At 44.2% G+C, this 23226-nt stretch overlaps 1 long non-coding RNA gene across 1 annotated transcript in view; it reads right to left on the minus strand.

Annotated features, from left to right (window-relative positions):
- LOC138488231 (uncharacterized) overlaps nucleotides 1-15549 on the minus strand; it is a 313251-nt gene extending 297702 nt beyond the window's left edge. Inside the window, exon 1 of the long non-coding RNA XR_011274615.1 lies at nucleotides 15344-15549. This is a non-coding gene — a long non-coding RNA (uncharacterized lncRNA). The remainder of the gene's footprint in view (nucleotides 1-15343) is intronic.
- Nucleotides 15550-23226: the final 7677 nt, after the last annotated feature.

Raw genomic sequence — 23226 nt, forward strand, 5'->3', positions numbered from 1 at the left:
AGCTTCCTTTCTCCTGGGCTATGTCTGGGGTAGGCCTCGGAACTTCTGGAATCCTCCAAAAGCGTAACACGACAAAATCTTCACGCTTGAGGGGCGTAGAAAACTCCGAAACGGGACCCTGTTGATCGGATGTAGAAACGGTGGAGCTTGAGGCTCTATTTAACCGAAAAATGAGAAAAATCTCCTGAAAAAGCGTGAAAACGCAGCAAAAGCTCGAGAGCTACAGCACGAGGACTCCCAACACTTGAACGTGCGGTAAAAATCTGAGGATGGCTGCCAGAGGCGGGGCTTAGGGAGAGGGCAGTCATTGGCTGGGGGCAGTATGACCCAGAGACCACTGATTGGTTACTACTAAGAAAGACAGATCAGAAACGAAACTGATTTTTTCTATACCGAGGCTTTCCGGCCTGACGGCAGGGAATATTCATGAGCATGTGAATCCATGCCAGACCCCATGCTGGAGAATGCATATATTCCCGAGGAATATAGATCTAATAAGAGAATGGGTCAGCTATTGCAGATTTGCGCCAGAAGAGCCTGAAAGAGCCCAGGATGTCTTGGGGGACTTGAGGGGTGATCGATTCTGCATCTGCAGCCTGCACTTTACCACAAATATGTATGACCAATCGCAGTACACAAAGAAGCATCGACTCAGAACATCTAGAAAATTGCTTCCAAATGCCATTCCAACTCTATTCACGCACACGCTGCCTCATGTGAGTCACGGTTCATGATTTAGCTGTAGGCCTTGGGGTACTAAATAGGTAACTACATGGAAGGATTGGTGCTTTTGGTGTAAATGTTTCTTCCTAAACTTTGCATATTTACCAGATTGTATTGATTTATAACTATACCCCATTTTGCTATACATCTGTCCCTGGGTTTAGGAGCATCATAGAAAATGATTAAGAAACACAGAAAACTATGCTATAGTGCCCTTCGAAATAAGCACAATCTTTTCGTAATCGGTTGCTTCACATGTCAATTTGTTTTAGGTGAGCATATTCTCTGAAGCACAGACTATCGGTAGTGACGATATCACTGACACGTCCAGTAAAACAATGGTGAGCCATACAGACTTGTTGAAGTTCATATTCTTGAGAGTTGGATCTTCCCACACATTTAAGGCAAATCTAATTTTCCCTTTATCACTTTGTGACAATGCACTGAAAATGAAGGAGCAAGATTCTGCATCCATTTCTTTCCCGGAGTCAACAACTTCGAGCGCCTATAAGGTAGAGTTATTTCGCTTTTCGATTACAGAAATGTAATATGCATGGAATTTTAAATATGAAATAGTTTACGTATCCTGTAGTTAGTTTACATAATGTTTCATTTATAGGTTTTTATTGACATATACCATTGACTACATCCAATTGTGTCTGTTCAATTTCACCGTTTTCATCCATACTAAAACAAGTACTGTGTGTTACAGGCAGATGCTGGGACTTCAACTACAATTACATAATCCTTTGGAGCTGGTTCAGCGCATGCGGTATGCGTACTGACAGTTCCGTTGAATGAAAGCAAGTATATCCTACATCTGATACTATTAGACAGTGACATTATGAACAAGCATCTTTTCAAACTTGTACCTTTTCAGTTCAACGTTACAATTTCTGTGCCGAATACAATGCAAAATGCTTGACTGCAACATTACAAACAATGGGTTTCGCACGGTGATCTCTGATCGAGTACACTAGCCAACAATCCGGTGAAATTCAAAATGTATATTTTGACTAAATGACGTACACAGTTTACGAGGATATGTATGTAAGCGATGTGTGCGAGGAAAGAATTTGATTTAAAAAAACGATTGACTTTAATGAATATTCTATTTAAGGGATGTATACAAGAACGGGAATTAGAAGAGGAGGCACATGATCAGAGGTGACGGACCAGCTTGCTGGTGCGGTCGTTACAGTAAAGAACATGGTTTCACAGAAAATCAAGAAAACAAGGGGAACTAAAACAAGTTTGTTAACAAAAAGTGGTTTGGGCTGGTGTCTTCATAGCATGTTATTTTTGTTCTAAAGTGCTATATACTGCATGTTGGATTTACATTGAACATGTTTTTACAACCCATTTCCTAGAGGCCTAGAAGAAAACGAAATATTTGTATTTGTAAAAAATACAATGAAAGCAGTAATATGAAGACAGACGACAAATGAAACCAAAGATGCTGCTTGCCAAACAGATTTCACCATGGAGCAACTACTATTTGAGGTGCGTCGTGGTCCAGTCAATAAGCAGACTCGAGATGCTTATGCCCAATGGCCAGAAAATGAATTGAATGTGACTGGCGAAGCAAGCAAAGTGTTTTTGGACCATTGCTACAATGTGAACTCGACAAGAAGAAGAGGAAACTGAATATAAGGAAGATGCTTTTGAATGAATCAGTGACCACTTCACACAATCTACACCTGCAAAAAAATGGCCACCCATTAAACAATCGACATTTATGATTTCTCCAATTTGTGTGCAAATAACACAAGCTGAAATAACAGACGCTGAAGTCTCAACACAATTGACCGAGGAACTAGCCAAAGATCTCGACTTCAGTATGTCCTGTTCGGCCGATATGTCCACCACAGTTGAGCACTTTGACTGTGTTGGACATAAATACTCATGGACTCACTCATGATTTTGTTCCTAGGACACATACATTGCCACAAAACATTGCAAATTTGCCCAGTCCACCGAAAGCAGACCTCGTGGAACAGTTGACTTCCTGGTTCAAATGATTCGCAACTATTTATTGGTTCAACAATGTTTATACAAAGTGTCCAAATAAAGCGTCCAAATTGTCTTTTAAAATGTATCCTCTTTGCCCATTTTTTGTGTGCCAGAAGTGTCTTTTGGAGGATGTTATACAGTGTGATGCTGTGCTTTCACACTTCCTGCTTTCGTCAAGCTCTTGTGGGTCCTTCACTGATCGGGGGAGGGTCCGATGGCTATCAGCATGAAAGCAACTTTGGGGTTCTGCAGTTACCTTACCAAGCACGTGTTCAAATAGTTGAATAAATGTGTCCCACAAAGGAATGAGACCTAGGCTACATAAGAAACTTGGCACGCAAGAACTACTGACTGTAAGCAGAACGCCGCATCAAAGGGGGTTGTTGGTGAGAAATAGGTGCATTCTGATCTATATTTTTACAGGGGCATGTGTAAGGGGTTGTTGCTATCGGATGCCTAATCAGAGGGGCCGATATATGATTTGCAGCCCTCGAAGTCTTACGATTTCAAAACGTAGTGGAGATAGGTGTCAGTGTTACCAAAATATATGACCACTCCTGATTAGGTATATGGGAGGTGAAGTTGAGGTGATGCGGGGGTAGGGTCTGGGGACCAGATGCGTTCAAAAGGAACAGGGGTCATCGGACCACAGCCTGGCAGGAGGGGGTTGGAGATGGCCCAAGTCAGTGAGCAGAGACGGATTGTGCACCAAGGTTGGAGCCTGCTCTGACATTCTCGTACAAGCACATTTGGTCAGGGCAAGAGACTTAATACTTGCAAAAATGATTAGCTGATTTACTTTGAGAACAGGAGACTGGCTGAGCTGACAGGTGGTGGGTGCTTGCTGTGCGAGGCACTGGGAGAGAGCAGTTCACCAGAGGGACACTAAGAAATAAGGCATTTGGAAGTAAAGTAACTGTTTTCATTAAAAAAAAAAAAAAGTAAATCACTAGAAATTTTGCGCGGCATTGGTAGATGCCAGCAAACAGTTTGTTTTTCTAAAATATTTCAGATGCCACTGTTGTCTGCAAGGCTATTCGCTCACATTGGCTGTGCACACCCACGCATCCTACACAGTATAAGGTTCAATTGTTTTTCGGAGTATTTCAAATGGAATGAATGAAGGTGTACAATACTGTCAAATATGATAAGGTTCACCATTCCAAAACTGGACAAAGGAACATGTAATTTCATTTTATGAACATTTGTTGATCTGAAAGGAGTCTCTGCGGTACGCAGATAGAATGGAAATGCTGAATATTATGTACGTTTTACTGTAGATGATTTTATAGACAAATGAGTCAAGGTTTCATTATCGGACCGTTATTGCTGGCTTACATTGTAATGGGTTGTTTGTGGCATATTGCAACACGCAAAAACAACCTGTGTGTACTCGTCTTTGTCCCGGGCAAATGGCCAGTCCAGCACCGAAATGCAAGTAGTCCACACCTGGGTTCCCCAAGGTTCCACCTACGTCAAATTCTACGCTAATATTCTGTTAAAATGCCGTCTATGTGTTCTTCGAATTCTTTCTTCAACTTCTGCATCCCATTGCGAGCTAAACATACTCCATAGCACTAACCCCTCAAGCACATTGTAGACTAACTTTCCACTAGGTTTTCTCCGCGTTTCCATTGTTTCACGTTTGTGTTCATTAGTTTTCACACGGTGCAGAATTTATGGGTAAATTGATAAATTAGAATGAAGAACGGCCACTGAGACACATTTCTGTTATGTTTTCTACACAGTTACATCCTGCCTTTCTGTGAACGTCATCGATTCCACATACCAATTGATGACTTCTTTAGCCGGCAGCTGCAGATACACTTACATGGCTGGATCACAATGACACCGTTTTTGTGACGATTGCCCCGGGCCGATATGCCTGTCGTGGTACCAGCGATAAGAAGCAACCTGAAATTGTTTATGGTGGCCTAGCGCCAAGTTGATGCCGAAGCCTTGCAATTCACAGTGCGTCCAATGCGCTTCTTATACCCAAAAGGAACACTGACTCACGATAAACATTTGTGGACCGAGAACAAAGAAATTACCAATGTGGTTGAATATGGAAATCAATGGATATTCTCGGAGCGTTTATTGAGAAATACATGCACATTATAAATGATAGTGTATTACGGTTTCCTTTAAAAATAATGTTTTGTATTCAAAATTGAGACGTGCTGTGCTGTGAGAGGATGTGTGTTGATATTCCGGGTTCTGCGTCCGCTGACGTCAAGACATAGGTGATGACTGTGCGCGTTTGGCTACGCTGCCCAGTAACGTCATGGAGATAGGCGGAGAGAATCACTAGGAATGGTGATGTCAGCTTCAGGGGCGGGGATATGATTTAGTGCCGCCAGGGCGGTTCACCTTAGGGCAATGTGGCAACAGATACGATTAGCACAAGATGGCCACACCCAGCTGCCCGATTTCACATGTGTAAAAGTGAGGAAAACTACGGTAAGGTTTAAAGGAAATGTTTATACGATCAGTCAACTTATGCTTAAAAACACATACCTGAACGCTCGGGACAATATTATTCGGCACACTATTCCTTTAACCTTTTAAAAAATTCATATAGCACTTTGTACTACTATCCAATTTACTTATCTTTAAGCATTCCCACATTGTTTAAAAAAAACATTTAAAACAAATGGGGAACAGATCACACAGATTTTGGACAAGGCACGGTTACCGCAGGGTAAGTATGAGGGGCATTATTTCACATAAAAATCATAAGGATGTCAAAAACATCAAGTGCTTCTCACCCTCAACAGTGGGCCAGTAAATGCATTTGAACAATATTTTTAGGGTAATTGAGATTAAAGCATGTTAAAACTCCCATAGGTTGACTGCTAGCGCGACAACCCCATAGTAACTATTTTACAAAAACTACGATATGTGGCAAAAGGTTGGTTTGTTGGAACTATTTACAGGGATGGTGCTGCCACAATAAACTCTAGCAGCTTTCTTCATGAGCATTCTTAGATGTGGTTTCAAACTTTGAATTGCAGGCATCCTTCACAGAGTCATATTGGTTTTTGGCAGCCATAGCCCTTATTATTGACAGCAGGCAATAGCCAGGCCCATATAAAGCAATCAAAATCTGTATAACGCTCACTAACTTGAAGGACATTTACAGCAGCCCACAACCTGGATAAGTTCACAGAGGAGCCCACCGTCCTGTCTGAAATAGTCATTCAAGTCTTGAATCCTTCCAAACATTGCCTCCCGAGATTTGTGTAGTATATATATAGTGCACAGTGTGCAGGGACCTAACAAGTGTGTACACATTCAACTCAGATATCTGGGTCTTTGGCGATGTCAGCTGCACATAATGCTTCAGTGGCAATTGTGCAGAGAGGGAGTAGATTGGCTGACAACTATACAGTTTTGACCACACTTGGTTAGATGGTCTGTTTGCCCAACATCACTGGACACAAAAGCCTAATGCACATTGGAGGGATGTGACTGACAGCACTGGTGACAGGTAGGTCATCTGCAACTCCACCCGAGGGGAGAGGGGGCTTAGGGGCATGTAATGCATGTGCGAAAATCAGCTAAAACATGGCGCTGGTGCGCAGCCATTTTGGACATTAACTTCCAAACTGCAATTAAAGTCTACGTTTCTGTGAGCTCAGTTAGAAGGCAGGCATGAGTTCTGCAAGGGTTGGGCCGGGGACGGTTGCCTACCTCTCTGCCCTCCTGCCTTGGGACTGGGTAGTGTTGTCTTAGCCGAGATGAAGTTTTCTTCTGCAACTGCACTAACAGTGATGTAGACATTTGTATAATCATTCTTGCTTGTGCGTGTTCATGTATAACCAATTGCATTCATTCCACTATTTAGCTGTATACCTATGTGAATAAAAGGCCCTTAAAGAGCCAATCATAGTCTGAGTCCAAGTGTGTATTATTGTCTCCCTGAGTCCAAGAACTTTTGGTCTGTGTAATCAAGTGGTTCTAGGGTCAGTACACGCGACAGAAAAGCAAAACATAATGGCACTGTGAGCAGGGTCTTTCTGCTGATATTGATGCCAAAGAACTCAACAAATTTGGAGCTTGGACTCAGAAAATCAATTTCCTTTTAGTGTTTAGGAAGAAGGTGGGTGTGGTTTAAGGTATGGACGATAGGGACGTGAAACATTCATTGACACCAGGAGTTCCCCATTTAGGAAAAAAGGAAGCTCCGCAAGCGGAGACTGTCCTGAAGTGATGATCCATGGGTGGACAAAGTCCATATGACAAATTGGCAGACTTGGGCGAGTGGCGCAGGTTTGAGTGAGACCTGGGATATGAGTTTAGGAGAGAAGAGTCCGGCCGAGGTGGCGGGGTGCCTGCAACAGCTACCTGTGGAAAAGGAGTGTTCCACTTTAAGTAGACAAGGGTGGATTTTATTGCATGCATTCAGAAGGATGTATTAACAGAATGTGGAATTGCGGGCGAGTGTCCTAAGACTGGAAAAGGAGCTGGCTGCCGAGAAACATATTGCGTTAATGCGTATAAGGCAGATCAATATCAAGCAGTAGCCGAGTGAGCTACTGTAAGCGTCGCCCAATACAAATATCGAAAGAGAAGAGGGAGGGTAAAAACCCACCAGGTAGCAACAATGATTGCCTCTGCAGGGGTTGATTGGGACCCTGACCAATGGGAGGGAGATGTGCTCGACAGTATCAGTTCAGAGAGTTGGTCAGAGAGGGAAGTGCTGTCCAAACCAGAACCTGGCCGGAAAGAGTTGCATGTTAAACCAGTGATGCGTAGGCGAGCTGGGCCAAATCCGAATAATCCTGGAGGTTGTATAGTGGATTTGACAACCTTGGAGGATTATTCTCAACAGAAAGTTGGGAAATAAAGAATCGATTGAAACAGAGGGCTGGTGAGCCTATGTTAACCTTCATGGTCAAATTATTCGATGGAGGTGCAGCGGGTCTTTTTGAGGACGCGACGGATGCCTCAAGATTTCTGCAATTGTCACAGGAAACACATTCAGGAGGTATTGCAGGCAGGGACACCTCAATGACGGGAGAGAACCGCAAGTGTTTACAGTTAACTGCTCAAGGGTGTAATTTCAAGTATCCAATTACATCGGACTGGCCTAGCGAGGAGAAGAAATGGTACACATTGAGAGAGGCAATTCAGAGGCTTAGGGAGCATGCCATGAAAGAAGCCATCCATGTTGAGGATCCCGAACATATGGGGTTAGTAGCGTTATCAGTCTCAGCCCGAAATACAATCATTCGAACTGCTCCTCCTGCATACAAAAATGTCATTATGAGACTGCTGGTGGAGATGACTGGTAAAATACCAGATGAGGTGGTGGATGCTATCAGACAGTTGGCAGATCTAGGAGAATGGGACAAGACAGGAGAGAGAGAGACAGAGAGAGAGACAGAGAGAGAGAGAGACAGAGAGAGAGACAGAGAGAGAGACAGAGAGAGAGAGACAGAGAGACAGAGAGAGAGATCACAGTGATAGCACAAACCCCTGGAAATAGGTTTGATAGTCCAGATTCTCGTGTGTTGTGGAAATATATGTTTTTGGCACTACTAGAAAATGGAGTGCCACGAGAAGATATTGATGAAATCGAAACCCGAGAAATGTATCAGCTATATAAAAAGAGGGCTCGAAGGAAAAGAGCAGTACAAACAAGTGAAAAGGCAGGTCCCTTCTGTGCCGCCTGAGAATGCGGATGACCACCATACCAGCTGACCTATGCTGATTTACGGAAAGTTGTGAGCGCGATGTTGGAGACAGAGTCCAAATACGCGCATTCAGAATAAGAATAGGATTGTGGTCAAATCCCGGTAGCGGCTGCCCGAATTATGGTAGACAGACGGCCCCATGCGAATGTGAAGTTATTCTGGCAATCGGGAAATACCCCAAAGGTTTGCGCCTTGATTGATACCGGGGCAGGGCCTCATTGATTCATGGGAATCCGCTAAGATTTAATGGCAGGCATTTCACCATTACTGGATTGGGAGGGAAAGAGACCCCCGCAGTCCAAACCAGAGCTCATCTGAAAATTGGTAATCTGAAAATGAATACATACCAAGTGTTGCTTGTTCCCAAACTTGAATACATTATTGGCTTTGATGTTCTGGAGGGTTTGACATTAGGATTGGGAGGTAAAACCTAACCTATCAGTTCGGGGTGAGAGCATTGACGTGTACCTCCGTGATTTTGCAAAATTGAAAATGCCCATTTGCAGGTTCCCTTAGCCACAAAACCGGTATCTATGAAACCATATATTCATTGGGGGCAGAAGGAGATTCCAGGCACCATTAAGGGGTATGTTGAAGCAGGTGTGGTACGACCTGTAACCACGGTTGGAACAATCCGGTCTGGCTGGTCAAGAAGCCGGACGGAAGCTATAGGATGATTGTGGATTATCGAGAGTTGAATAAGTACACTTCTTCATTAATACCTGCAGTTCCAGATGCTGTTAACTTTATTGAAAAAGTGCAGAAGTTGGAAGGAACTGGGTACACAGTGATAGATTTTGCAAATGCATTTTTCACCGTACCGATTGCAGAAGAATGTCAAGAGCAGTTTGCGTTTTCTTGGAATGGGAGGCAGTATACGTTTCAACGTTTGCCAATGGGACACATGCATAGTCCAATAATCTGTCACCGGCTGGTGGCAGAACATTTGGATAGAATTCTGTGCTAACCTGATGAGCAGATTTCGGACTATAACAATGACATTTTAAAACAGGGAAAGGATCAGCAGAGTGTGCGGACGCACCTACGCCTTGTTATTGAGGGCTTGAGAAAGGAAGGACGGGAAATTATTTAGACAAAAACCCAGGGTCCAGTGGAGACCGTGATTTTCCTGGGAATCCAGTGGCACAATGGCAACGGGAAATGATGCCAAAGTATAAACAAAATCTCTGAGTTTTCTACATCTATGAAGAAGAAACAAGCTAAACAGTTCATGGGTTGTTTGGGTTTTGAAGACCGCATACACCACATTTGCAGCAGATTCTTGTGCCCCTCTACAAAGTGACCCAAAAGAAATCGCTTCGAGTGGGAAGGGGAGCAAGAGAAAGCATTTCAGTAAAAGATACTATACAGAGAGTGCTTGATGTATGGCCATTGAGTGCAGGGGAAGTGGAATTAAAAGCGTCTGTACAGGAAAACTATGCCAATTGGAGTTTGTAGCAGAAACGGGACCGAAAGCGCGTTCCTTTGGGGTTTTTGAGTCGTAAATTACCCGAAGCTGGTGACCGATGTACTCCCTTTGAAAAGCAGTTGTTGGCATGCTATTGGGCTCTTGTGGATACAGAGCAAATGACAGTGGGTCACGATGTATTGATCCGACAGGAAATTGCGATTATGCAATGGGTACTGAGCCCTCCTAAAACACATTGAATAAAACACATCAAATAGGACATGCTCAAGAGGCTAGCATTGTTAAATGGAAGTGGTACAATCAAGATCGTGCCAAAACGGGAAAAGGGTTCGATAGCAAGGTTACATGGGCAAGTGGCTGGTGTTCCGTTGGTTGATTTGGAACCTTTGGAGGGGGCCGAAGTCTGTGAATCTCCTGTAAAATGGGGAGTCCCGTATGGAGAGTTGACGAGTGAACAAACTAAACATGCATGGTTCACCGATGATTCAGCCAAATATGTGGGGACTGAGCGACACAGAAGGCCGTGGCGTGCAATCCCAAAATAAAGAAAATATAGACATCAGGAAAAGGGAAGAGTAGTCAATTTGCAGAATTATATGCAGTTTACCAAGCATTAAAACAAGAAGCACCTGGCTGTTATATATATACTGGCTCATGGTCCGTTGCGAATTAACTTGCTGTTTGGCTGCCAACATGGCAGAAGAATAGATGGAAGATTCATGCAAAAGAATTATGGGGAAAGGAACTGTGGCAAGATATCGCCGACATGTTAATGCATAGCACCATAACTGTATATCATGTAGATGCACACTGTGCAATGGACTCATTCGAATGTTGGTTGAATTCTGTTGCAGAGGAACATGCCAAAATTTCAGCTATGCATGCAAGGTCTGAGGAAAATGATCTGGAAGGGATTGCTAAGTGGGCACACCAGAAAAGTGGGCATCCTGGAGAAAAGGCTATCATGTGGGCACAAGACAGGAATCAGCATTCCTTTAGAAGTGGTGAAAACAATTTTGCAATGTTCAGTGTATCAGCATCAGAAACAGATCTATTCCACATGTCATACATGGTACACTAAAATGAGGTACTTTACATGGACAACTTTGGAAGATCGATTATATCTGTCCAATGCCAATTAGCACAGGATGTCAAGTAGGTGTGTACGATTGTGGACACATTCTGGATATTTGATGGAGTTGCCGTGCAAGAGAGCTACGCAATTGAATACTATTAAATTGTTCGCTCAAGTGGCAGTGTATTATGGAATACCTTTATAGATTAAAAGTGACAATGGGTCACATTTTAAAGGAAAACTGATTCAAGACTTGTCAGGAAAAGGGTGCTGAATGGATCTTCCACGTCCCGCATCACCTGGAGGCTTCGGGATTGAGAGAATTAATGATTTGTTGAAAGAACAGTTGCAGAAAACTGGTGAAGGTAATCTGAAAGGGTGGCGTGAGCGTGTTTTGGATGCGGTGCAAGTATTGAGTAACAGACCAATTGCCAATGGTGAGACTCCATTAATGCGTATCTTAACGCCAGCCTTACAAATTAAGCCAAACTGCGCATTTGAGACATTGATGTACTGGGAAATGTCACTTGGGGCTCTAGCTCCTTATCGAGCCACGCCAGAGTCTGCAGGGGTGGATTTACATGCGAGGGAAGACATTAGACTGGAACTCAGAGGAATCAGTGTTATCGACACGGGAATTGGAGTGCAAATTCCCCATCAGAACATATAGGATTAATTGCTCATAGATCTGGATTAGCATCTGGAGGAATCCAGGTATTGGGAGGGATGGTTGAAGCTAAGTATCAAGGAGAAATAAAAGTGATCCTAATCAATAGTGGGGAGAACATGCTACCTACCTATCCATAAGGGCGATAGGGTGGCGCAGTTAATTATTGTACCTGTAAAGTTGTCTATGGTAAAGAAGGGAGATAAGGATACGTGGGGATAAGGATTTTGGCTAATCAGACAGAATGGTTCCGTGAGCGAAAGTTTGGGTGGAGAAACCTAGTGGTCCACTGGTTCCGGAAGATGTAGTTGCAGCAGGGAGGACCAAGTTGTTCTTGTAATGGAACCAGGGAAGAGAAAATTGAGGCATGTTTCCGCTGACATGTTATTTACGTGAGTGATGTTCTTCACTGATCTTATTTTTTTCTTGAAATGTTCTTTTCCAGACCCTGTGTGTGGTTTTCGCGCGGAGTCCATTTGGGAGGGTCAGGGGACATGCGAGAAACCGTGGCAAGTGACTCCATGTTGCAGCTGAATTTAAATGGTCTGGATGACGACTGGCAGCTTTGATGTTACCACGCTGCCTGCTGCCAGTTCCACTGCGTGGTATTGTGGCTCCTAGCGGTAACATTGTGGACATGGGTGTGATGTTTTGCCCCCCTTCCACAACTCCCATGTCTTTGGTGTGGAATGGCTATGCTGCAATTGCGTAGCAACCTGAGACTGTACGGGCCTGTGTGCTCAACATCTCCCACTTCTGCTTGGCTGAGGTTCATGATACCGCACATTTGATTTCGAAGTGCCTCGTGGCTGTGCCTACGTCGGCCCCTGTGTTGCGGCACGTTTTCAGAGTACTGCATAATGATTCTCTCGTGGAGGATTCGGATGTCAGAGGCTCTTTTTCTGTTTATGAGTACTTCAGATTTTGCGCAGACAATGATCACAAATTGAGAACTATGACCCGTTTGTCACCTACAATATTGCTCCTGCTGATGTTTGTTACCTAATGAGTTGTGATCCGCAGCACATTGGCAAATGTCAACAATTGGACTGGACTAATGCTCGAAACAGTACTGGCTTTAAAAAGCGTGTATGTCCTCCATCTATGTCAGTTTGTACTGATTTGTCTAATGACATGTTCTTTAATTTGACTGTTTTAGTGGCCAGTCATATACGCCCTGTTAAGCTTCCTACAGGTTGGCCATTTTCCTGCAGTAACATTACCTACTCCTATATTCCCGCTAACATTTATGGTGGCCCTTGTGCCTTGACCACGCCTTAGCTTGATGTTTCCTTTGCAGTCTGCTATTCGTTGCTCTCCGCGTGCCGTTCATCATATTGGCCTGTCCCCCGACTGGTGATTCTAATGTGCGTTTGTTGTCTGAAGCTGAAGTGTTAGCACTTGCAATTTCCTTGTTGGAGATTCTGGTTTAGCTGCTGCGGGCTATAAATCCTTGATTAAGGTGGCTTGTGTGGTAGTGAAAGGACTTAATGAAACCTCTCAAGCTTTGACTGTGCTGCTGTTAGCCAACAGACATTTTAGAAAAGCTATTTTGCAAAACAGGAATGCTATCTATTTGTTTTTAAAGCACAATTTGGGTTGCAGTGCTGTTCAAGGGATGTGTTTTGATTTGGATGATCGTTCCCGTTCTATGGAGCAGCACATTGGCTATTTAAACAACTTAATTTCCCAAGTCACTCAAGATCAGGGTGGGAGCTGGCGGGATTAGGTGTTTTCGTGGATTCCAGGGGCATTGCGTTATATTTTAGTTGGGGTTTTTGCTGTGCTTATTGTTTCGTTTGTTGTTGTTGCATTCCGATTTTGATGGGTATTTTTCGTCTGTTTCAAAAAAAATCTTTTTGTTCATTGGGATATGGCAGTTGATTGTCCAAAGGGTGGAGTGTAATGCGTGTGCGAAAATGAGCTAAAACATGGTGCATGCCCATTTTGGACATTCACTTCCAAACCGCAGTGAAAGTCTACTTTTCTGTGAGCTCAGTTAGAAGGCAGACATGAATTCTGCAAAGGTTGCAACATATTATGAAACAGATGAGCTCACTATGAAGGATAGTTGTTGGATAGTTCGCTCAAGGTCGAGCCAAGAAGGGAGTTGGAAATGTGCAGGTGCATTAGTAAGGGGTGCTGGGAACGAGCGCACCAGAAACAAACTGGGTTTTTCCACTACTGACTGGATTTTTCCGCTCTTTGCTTCCTATGCTTGGTGTCTGTCCTTTGGCCATGGACGGATGGCAACCTAAGGAAAAAGGTGTGGGGGGCAGGGCAAAGACGGGTTTTCCCACCATAAGAAGAGCGGTATCCTGATGGTAGGGAGAGTTGGTACCCTTGGTGATGAAGTCTCGCTGAGAGGGAGGACGCTCCGCTCCAGACCCCGTTAGCATGTGTGATCTCTCTGCCTAATTGCCTTGTGACTGGGTAGTGTTGTCGTGGCTGAGATGACGTTTTCTTCTGCAACTGAACTAACAGTGATGTAGACATTTGTATAATCATTCTTGCATATGTTTATGCATAACCAATTGCATTTATTCAACTATTTAGCTGTATACCTATGTGAAAGTGAATAAAAGGACGGTAAAGAGCCAATCATAGTCTGATTTTGGGTCCAAGTGTGTATTATTGCCTCCCTCACTGCGAGAGTCAAACTAATAGGAAGGGGGTTTTCAAAGGTTTTCTGAAGCCACTTTCTGATGGAGACTGAAGCAACAAGAGGAAGAGACCACTTGGGCCATAGGCTCCAACCTGGATAATGAAAGTGTATTGACTTGGTAGAAGGATCAATAGAAAAAGCAACAACATGAATATTGGTGGAGGCTTGAGTCCAGTCAGAGGCTAACCTGGACAAATAACTGTTGCAGGACTCTTTGGAATCCCTGGTATCCTGGGACCAGGCCTCCGAAAGATTGAACTCTAGCTGGCATTGCACGGTAGCAGCGACTGTAAGGCAAAGAAAGCACCTAGGAGCAGTGCACAGTGGCAGCTGCCATAACAGACCATGGTGATATGCCTGGTAGGAACGAGTCAACAGGAGCCAACGAAATAGACCAGAGGTTTACTCGCATTTGGCTTGCTCACCACAAACTCCTTGAAAACCAGCAGCGCACTGGGGTCAAAAGGCTCTTTGTAAAAGTGAAACCCATTGCTGAGGGACTACATCAAAAAGGGACAAGCTGCCAATGAGGAGTCTGAGGCACCATCACTGTTTAGGAAAGCAACATCCGAACCACTGAGGCAAAAATAAAGTCCGAGGGAAAACAGCCTCCACATACACAATACAAAGCTTGAAGAACTTTAAAATTGACATGTCAAAAGTAAATTACTGTTCCGCAAATACAACCTATTGCTCCAAAGTGAGAGAAGGGATTGAGTTACGTGTGTAGCGGCGACAGCACTTTCAAACCTCTGCTTACGTGCTGAAAGAAATGACCAGTTTTCTACAACGGATGTACAGATTTCTCAACTATCTGTAAGCAAGGCTGAATGTACCAGCACTATAAAACCCCTTTCTATGTTTCTATGCAGCTCAGAGACATTTTTCTGAATGGAACACCAAGAAAAGGGCGTCAAATGTTCTGGACATTCTGTGACAGAGAAACATACAATTCTCTAGATCAACTCAAATTCTACTCCATGAAAAATAGCATTAAAAAAAATTTCATTTTAAAAGAATATTAAAACTATTTTCCAACATTTTGTAGAAAGAAGTCATATGGAATACATACCCAAAGATGTAACAAAGTGTTCATGCGCATTAAGAGTCTTCATGCATCGCTTGTTCTTGTAGTCCCAAACACGAAGAGTCTTGTCGTCGGCACAGCTCATAATGAATTTTCCACCGGGATGGAACATTATGCCTCGTACCCAGTTATCATGACCAACCTTGGAAACAAAAAACAGGGTGTCCTCTTTCAGATCAGACTATGGCACAATACAGCTACAAACCTATGACACCGAAGCTTTCACTACACCAAGGTTCAAATAAAGAAATACATTTTTTCAGATATCCAACAGAAGGCTAATTTTGTCTTTTTTCTTAGCCTTCATCTCACAGCACAGCTTTTGATTTCCTCTTTGAGGGTCTCTGCAGCTGCCGCTCTTTGGACCTGTGGCTCTGTCTGAGCAGATGGAGCTACTCTTTCCTTTGTGGCCATCTCATTAGAATCACAGATCAGTTAAAAAAGCTGAACAAGTTCACACAGTTTTTTTTTGCATAGGGAGTGTTAAATTCCATGCCCCATCCATCCGAATACAGGGCATCACCTACACATTGCTCAGCTCTGCCAAGTAAACATGACTGAAATGTCTCCAGATGATACTAATGATCTTCAATACAGACAGCGAGGTCTATACCAGCTGTCCAAGGCACTTGCTGCATGTTAAATTATATCCTGGTCTTAAATAGCTGGCATAGTGTACACTGGCAGTCTAGAGCATATTTTCACATCCTGCTTTCTGTTGGTTCATCCCAATTTGAAACACTATTGTAAAAGCTGTTACCAAATGATATGATCCTTAAATTATTAACCATGGGAGGTTGGAGTGCAGTTAGCCTTGCAGAATTTTAACTCGCAAAGTACACACTTGTGCCACATTATACTTTAAGGCCCAACCCACAAGTTAGCCACCCAGACAAACGCCATCTTCTGATAATCTGTTGCATAATTTGTGTTGGTGCATTATCAGTGAAACTTATTTTTGCAACTTTTCACTTCACAGTAGGTAGGCGAGTTGAAAGTGAATCTATACCCAACAAGCTATAAAACTATTGTTGAAAGTAAACAGTTTCCTACTGTTGCATGAGTCACCTGGATTCTGATGATGTGCAGTTACAAGCAGTACTGTAAATCCTGTTTGTAGAGAGGGCAGTACTAAACTATGCCAAAAATGCTTCAAATTGATATAAAAGAGGGGCAGTAGAGAAATCAGTCTAAATGAAGGTTCTCAATGTAAAAGGGTCGAAATATCCTGTAGAAAACAGGCCACCCTTCAATTTCCACATAAGGGAAAGGGGCAGGGTGCACACATGTCCACATATCTATTGTTGCTAAACAATGCTATACAATGTCTGTATGCCTACCTTATTACTTGGATGTAAGTCCACTAATGCCACAAAGTCCAATTTGTGATGAGCAGTCAAATGGCCGATTGAAGGCCCCAGAGAAAGTTGAGTTCAGGAGGGACTGCAGGTGCACTGATGCTTGGTGATATGTAGCTGCTCAGACTAAACTAATGTCGTTATGTGGTAGCGGTGGACTCCTTCCTTAATGACAGTCATCTTTGTGAAGATACACGTCGAAGTCTTCCACATGAAAATTAGCATTTTGTACTGATGATGGTTCCTGGTGGGGAACCTCAGAAATATGTAATGCAGTGGCCAAATGGAAATGCTGTTTTTATCACCACGCAGGTTGACTACATAGAGCCAAACCTCGCACGTGATGGGAGGAGGGACTTTGAGCCGGATAAACCATTTTGACTTCCTCATCCGGAAGGCAGTGGATTAACTGAACTGTGCTGCTGTTCTTTTCCAAAGCAACAAACTTGGACTAATACCCCAAATTCTATTTTACGTAAAGGGACAAACACTGTGGCTCTCGTGTTCTAAGGATTCCATATTTATGATGTGAGAAGAATCTGAATAATGGGGGAAGTGGGTGAGAGTGTGCAGGCAGTATCACAATTGGCAATGACTCAGAAACCATTTGTTGTGCAATCTCCCTCCATTCAGACAGGGTGGCGTTCCTCCCTGCTACCCGACTGATGTGGCAGTCAGCCACAGTATAGTTCGATTTGGGGCTTTAGGTCTGTTTTGCATCCATTTGGCCCTGTGGGGAAAGTACTAATACTTGTGTCTCCCCGGCCCCCTCAGCAAAAACAAGTAATTGGACTCAGACTAGCAGAAAAAAAAAAACACATCATAAGATTATAAGATTATAAAACAACTGCCTTGTATAGATACCAATAAACATACATTTAAGATATATAAGAATTTGAATATAGGTTCCATCACCGTAAAACATGAGGCAGAAGAAAACTTCATCTTGACCACCACCAACACTGCTCAGTCCCTCAGCAGGGAGGCAAAGAGATCACTGCGTCCAACGGGGTCTGAAGTGGAGCGTCCTCCCTTTCAGCGAGACTGCATCACCCGGAGGTCCAGATTCCAACTAACTTTCTCCATACAATGCTCTCTCCTTTATGGGGGCATTTCCCCGCCCTTCTCAATTGTGTTCTGCTCTAGGCCGAAAAGCAGATCACAAGTCCAAGGGAAGAGGATGGAAAAATCCAGTTAAAATTGGAAAAACCAAGCGCCCCTCCCTCTCTCGCATTCATTCCGAGACCCCTTATGATGCACCTACTGTGTGCTCCGACTCCCTTTCTGAATGCGTCCTTCAATGGACAATACAATAACTATTCTCTGCGTTAAGTCCAATTGAATAATATTTATGTGACCTTGCTCTATTTTCGTTGCTACTTGCTCATTCTGTGAGGCACGCAGAAATGCAGACTTTATTACTGTGATCGAAGATGTGTTAAAAAATGGCTGCGCATCGACGCCATGCTATTCTAGGTCGCTTTTCTCACACAAGCATTACAAGGTCCATAGACGAAAAGCCATGATATAATACATTGCCAGATTCTAGTTGTTTCCAGGACGGTGTCCGTTCAGCCAGTCTGCTGAAGATTATCTGACTGATATAATGGATGAGGTTGTACTCTCCATTGGGATGGTTAAACAAGACTGTTTAGGAAATGAAGGCGGACCAGGCTAAGGTGAAAAAGCGAACTGATGAGCTGGAATACAGGGTCTTTGGCTCGGAAGATCAGCTGAGAACCCTGGAAGATAACGTGCCACATTTGTCCATGATGCTGCCCCTAAAAGCATTTCTGAGCAGGATAACTACTCAAGGCACTCCAATATCAGGATTACTGGCTTTCCAGAGGGTATTGAAAATAGTCACCCAATGGATTTTCTGCAAAAAGTTCTGCCATAACTGCTGGATCTGCCACCGGGGACGTTTCTGGAGATTCAGAGGGCTCACCGTACACTTGTCCCCAAGCGTGCTGTTGGTCACCCCGCCCTGTGCCTTCCTGGTGAAGCTTCCGAGGTTCCCTGTAAAAGAAATGTTGATGGAGAGCCATGGAGTTTGGTGGGCTGAAGTGGGGTGACAATTGTAAAATTATGCTGTTTAATGACTACAGCAGGGAAGTTATTGCCCAGAGGAAGTTGTTTGCGGACTCAAAACGTTTGGCCAGAGAAAAGCACCTCACTTGCAGGGTACACCATAAAGTAACACTCAAGATTGTGGTGGATCGCTCCACACACTCCTTCACAGATCCATTGAGCGCTTGCTCTTTCCTGGCCAACTTATAACAGGACCATGCTAAGGGAGCTTGCTCACTTAGGGCCAAGTACTGATTTTGTTATAAAATTATCCCCATCTTTCTTATTTTTTCCATTTCCATTTTTCCAATTGGACCACCTTTTTGTATGCGTTTTTGTGCAACCTGCCTTAAATGTGTTTTTATCCTATTTTTGCACACCTAATTTCCACTTTCTCTCACTTCCAGTGTTCTTCAAGCTTCCGTTTGACCCTCTCCTTACTTTCTCCATCAAACCTGACTGCCTATTTGCCATTCCGCCCCGGTGTCCCCGCAATGATCTCTGCGTGAACGCCAGCAAGACTGAGCTCTTTCCCATTGGGAATCCTGCTCCCTCCTTCCCCTCACTCTGGCCACCCTCTATGGCCTCGCCCCCATCTTCATCGGAAGCCAGAAACCTTTGAGTCATCTTCGACTCCTCTCTTCCCTTCCTCCCTCACAGAGGACCTTGCCAAGAAGTCCAACTTAACTACCCCCCCCCCTCAAAGGTTCCTTCCTGGTCTCCAGAGCTCTAGTACTCTCAAGTCTGGACTACTATAAAAGCTTCTTCCTTAATCTACCCTCCTCTCATCCAGAATAGGGCTGAAAGACGTATCCTTGACCTCAAGCCCAGGGACTGCATCTCTCCAGCCCTAAAATCTCTCCACTGGGTCCCGGTTGCTGCAAGGATCAAATTCAAATCCCTCTGCATCATCCATAAGGCTCTCCGGGGCCTGGGACCACGCTATCTTCAACTGGCTCTCTCAAAATACTCTTTCTCCAGATCTCTACGCTCCTCCTGAGCCAACTCTCTGCGTGTCAAGCGTTTTTCTAAACAGCGAGCTGGTGGCCGATCTCTTTCCTTGGCTGGTTTCCTCTTCTGGAACAGCATCCCCCCCTTCTCTCAGCCTTGAGGCGGATATCTTAAATTTTGGAAGCTCCTCAAGACATTCCTTTTCACCTCATCCTTCCCCCCCCTCTTCCTCCCGTGTTAAACCCCTCAGTCACGGTGATCAGTGACCAGGGCCCTTATGTGTCCTGCCCCCCCCCCCATTCCCCCAATAGCATTCAGCCTCCGCCCAGCACTTGCCTTTGGGCGCCGACTAGCCTGTGCTATCACAGGCCTGCACTTATTGTATTGGCAGCTGACCAATCCGACCAAGTGATCTCTGCCAGGCACTTAACAGCTGCATGCAACTTACTCCCTAGCACCTCCCTCCTTGCTACTCCCAGCACTTAACCCCACCTCCCATCTCTCTCTCTGCACTTGCACGCTCTGAATGCTCACAAGGTCTAGTAGAACTGCTTCTCTCTTTCTTCACTGTTATTATATATGCATTCCTTCCCATGTTCCCTCCCCATGGCCCTGCAGGCGCTTTGAAACACAATTTACTTTATGTATAAGTGCCTTACAAATGCACAAAAAAATAAAATAAATACTGTTTCGGTTCCTTCATGGTTGCTTCGTGTTAGGGTTTTGACCCGATGAACTGCCTACTTGGGGACTGTTTTCTTACTGCAAGGTACGAATATTGAAGTTCCCTTTTTTCCAGTAGGTAATCTTTCCTGTGCTCTGCTATAAAGGAAGGCATGACACAGATGGGCATGGTTGACATCCAGAAGCTTCTATAGGGAGGTTGCACTCGGGATTCTCATTAGGCTGTGTTCATAATTGATTCATGTGTACTGGAAGCATACTCATGCTGGCACTGGACAGACTGTAAATAGAGTATTTTGCTCCCCTTGCTTGACCGATTTATGCGCAAATTTGCAGTACTGAACAATAACTATGCTAATATTTGTCTGATTTCTTGAACAAACGTATGCCAATAACGCGCACCCCTGGATGCTCCCGCAATTTTTTTTTTTTTTTTAAATACATGTATGATTTCATTTGTACACAGCACACGTTTGCTGATGTCTAATTCATACATGCATGCATGGCAAAGGAGGCTTTATGAAGATGTCCTTAGTATTACATAGCGGATGGGGACAGACAGCTCCACCCATTCTATCCGTTTCCTCGCCTCCCATCAACACCCAGCCAAATTCACACAAGATGTTCATGCAGTGGTCGGGCAAACGGCAGATGCTATTGCCTCGGTATCTAAACATTTCCACCCCGGTAGTTCAGAGTATGGCACAGATGAGGACTAGTGGGAACCTAAGTAGAAAAAAAATAGACCACTGTGCAATGGAAGCTTTGGCAATGTTCTCTTACCCTTCACTGGCTAAGTAATAGTTTTCTGGATGGGCACACTTCTGTACATATGCCGAGCTTTGTGGCCTGTTTATACTGTGTGCATAGAACAAGTTACTTACCAACTAACGTTCTTTCGTTTGTATGTTCCTCCCATGTGGTCCTCTTAGATATTCTTATCTTTCAGCTTTGCTGCTTCGGAAAAAATGTTCCACCAGAGGTCTCAGCGTCGGTGTCCCTCGAGGGCTGCTGTCGAGCGTCAACGCCATCCGCAGTATAAAGGGCTCGAGCTGAGCCCATTGGCTTCAGTTATGTTTTTACGATATGATGAAGTGCATCAGATGACCAGGCATTCATTGACCTTCAGCTCTTAAGGAATACGGAGAGCAATTGGCGTAAACTGTGTGGCGGGGTAGGCTGGGAGGGTCGATGAGGAATACGTGGGAGGAACATCCAATCGAAAGAACGTTAGTAAGTAACTTGTTCTTTGAATGTATTGTGTCCTCCCACATATTCCTTATCTTAAATAGGCTCCCAAAGCAGTATGAATTCGGAGGATGGAGTACCAGAAATGTTATTCATGAACCGTGTGAAAAACGGCTTTTTCAAAAAGGCCACCTTGAGATGATTTGAGTCCAAGCAATACTGCTTCACGAAGGTGTGTATTGACGACCAGGTGGCCGCTGCACAAATATCTTGGACCGGGACACCCCTCTGAAGAGCCGTTGAAGTCGCCATGCCCCTATTTGAATGGGCCCTTAGCCCATCTGGAGGCTTTTTACCAGCCAATTTATAGCATTCAGTAAGTGCCAAAATTATCCATCTGGACCACATCTGATTTCAGACCGCTAAACCCAATTTGTGTTCAGTATACCCGACAAGGAGTTGATCATTTTGTCGAAATTTAGCCACACTGGAGGTATGGAAACTGGGAGCCTTTTTCAGGTTCAGTCTGAGTAGCCTTTCTTCCTCCTTACTTGCATGCGGAGGAGGATAGAAAGAAGGTAAGGTAATTTTCTGCGACAGGCGGAAGTCAGACTATTTTTGGTAAAAAAGAAGGTTTGACCCCAAGAGTAACTTTGTCCCTATGGATAATGGTGTGAGGATGCTTACAAGAGAGCGCCTGCAACTCACTCACCCTGTAGGCTGGTTTAATTGCCACTAGCAGAATTGTCTTCAAAGTGAGGAGCCTTAACGGGCAAGAATGGAATGGCTCAAAAGGGATAAATGTGAGAAATTTTAGAACTAAATCTAAGTCCCAGATGCGAAGCTGAAAGGTTGTTGGAAGGTACACATTTGCGAGCCCTTTCAGAAATTGAGTAACCAAGGGCATTTTAAAATAAGATACCTCATCTGAGAAGCCCTTGAAAATAGAAAAGCGCTGCCAAGTATCCCTTTATAGTGCCAACTTGGAGCCCCAAATTGGCCAAGTGTAACAGGAAAGAACCATAGGAGTATTACATAGGATTGGGGCTATATTATTTTCCCTGCACCAGTTACTGAACTTGTTACGACGACACCGGTACAAGGACTTTGTTGCTGGCCTGCTGGCCGAAAACAAAATCTCTGTTACGTCATCCGGGAGGTCCCAATCCTTATAACTCAACCTCTCAGAAGCCATGCGTGAAGGTTGAGCTTTTTGACCTCTGGATGGAGAACTCGACCTTCCTCTTGCGAGAGGAAATCCCCTCTTTGTGGAAGATGCATTGGAGGGCAGATGAACATGTCCAGAATATCTGGGTACCACGTTCTCCTGTCCCAATCCGGGGCAATCAGGATCATGATTTTCCTGAACTTTAACCTCCTGTTTACGTGAGGAATGACGGGGACTGGAGGAAACGCATGCAGGAGTGGAAATTCCCATTCCACTGCGAACGTGTCCCCCAGAGCTCCTCTTGGAGGAAATTCCCTTGAGCAATACTGTTCGCACTTCCGATTCACCTCGGTCGCGAACAGATCCACTTGAGGGGTTTCCCAAAGGGTGAAGATCTCTTGAAGGACTTCCTGAGCTAGTTCCCACTCATGGGAAACTGCTCTGCCTGC

The sequence above is a fragment of the Ambystoma mexicanum genome, chromosome 9 (assembly GCF_040938575.1).
Source record: "Ambystoma mexicanum isolate Mex_15411 chromosome 9, UKY_AmexF1_1, whole genome shotgun sequence".
NCBI classification, from domain to species: Eukaryota; Metazoa; Chordata; class Amphibia; order Caudata; family Ambystomatidae; genus Ambystoma; species Ambystoma mexicanum.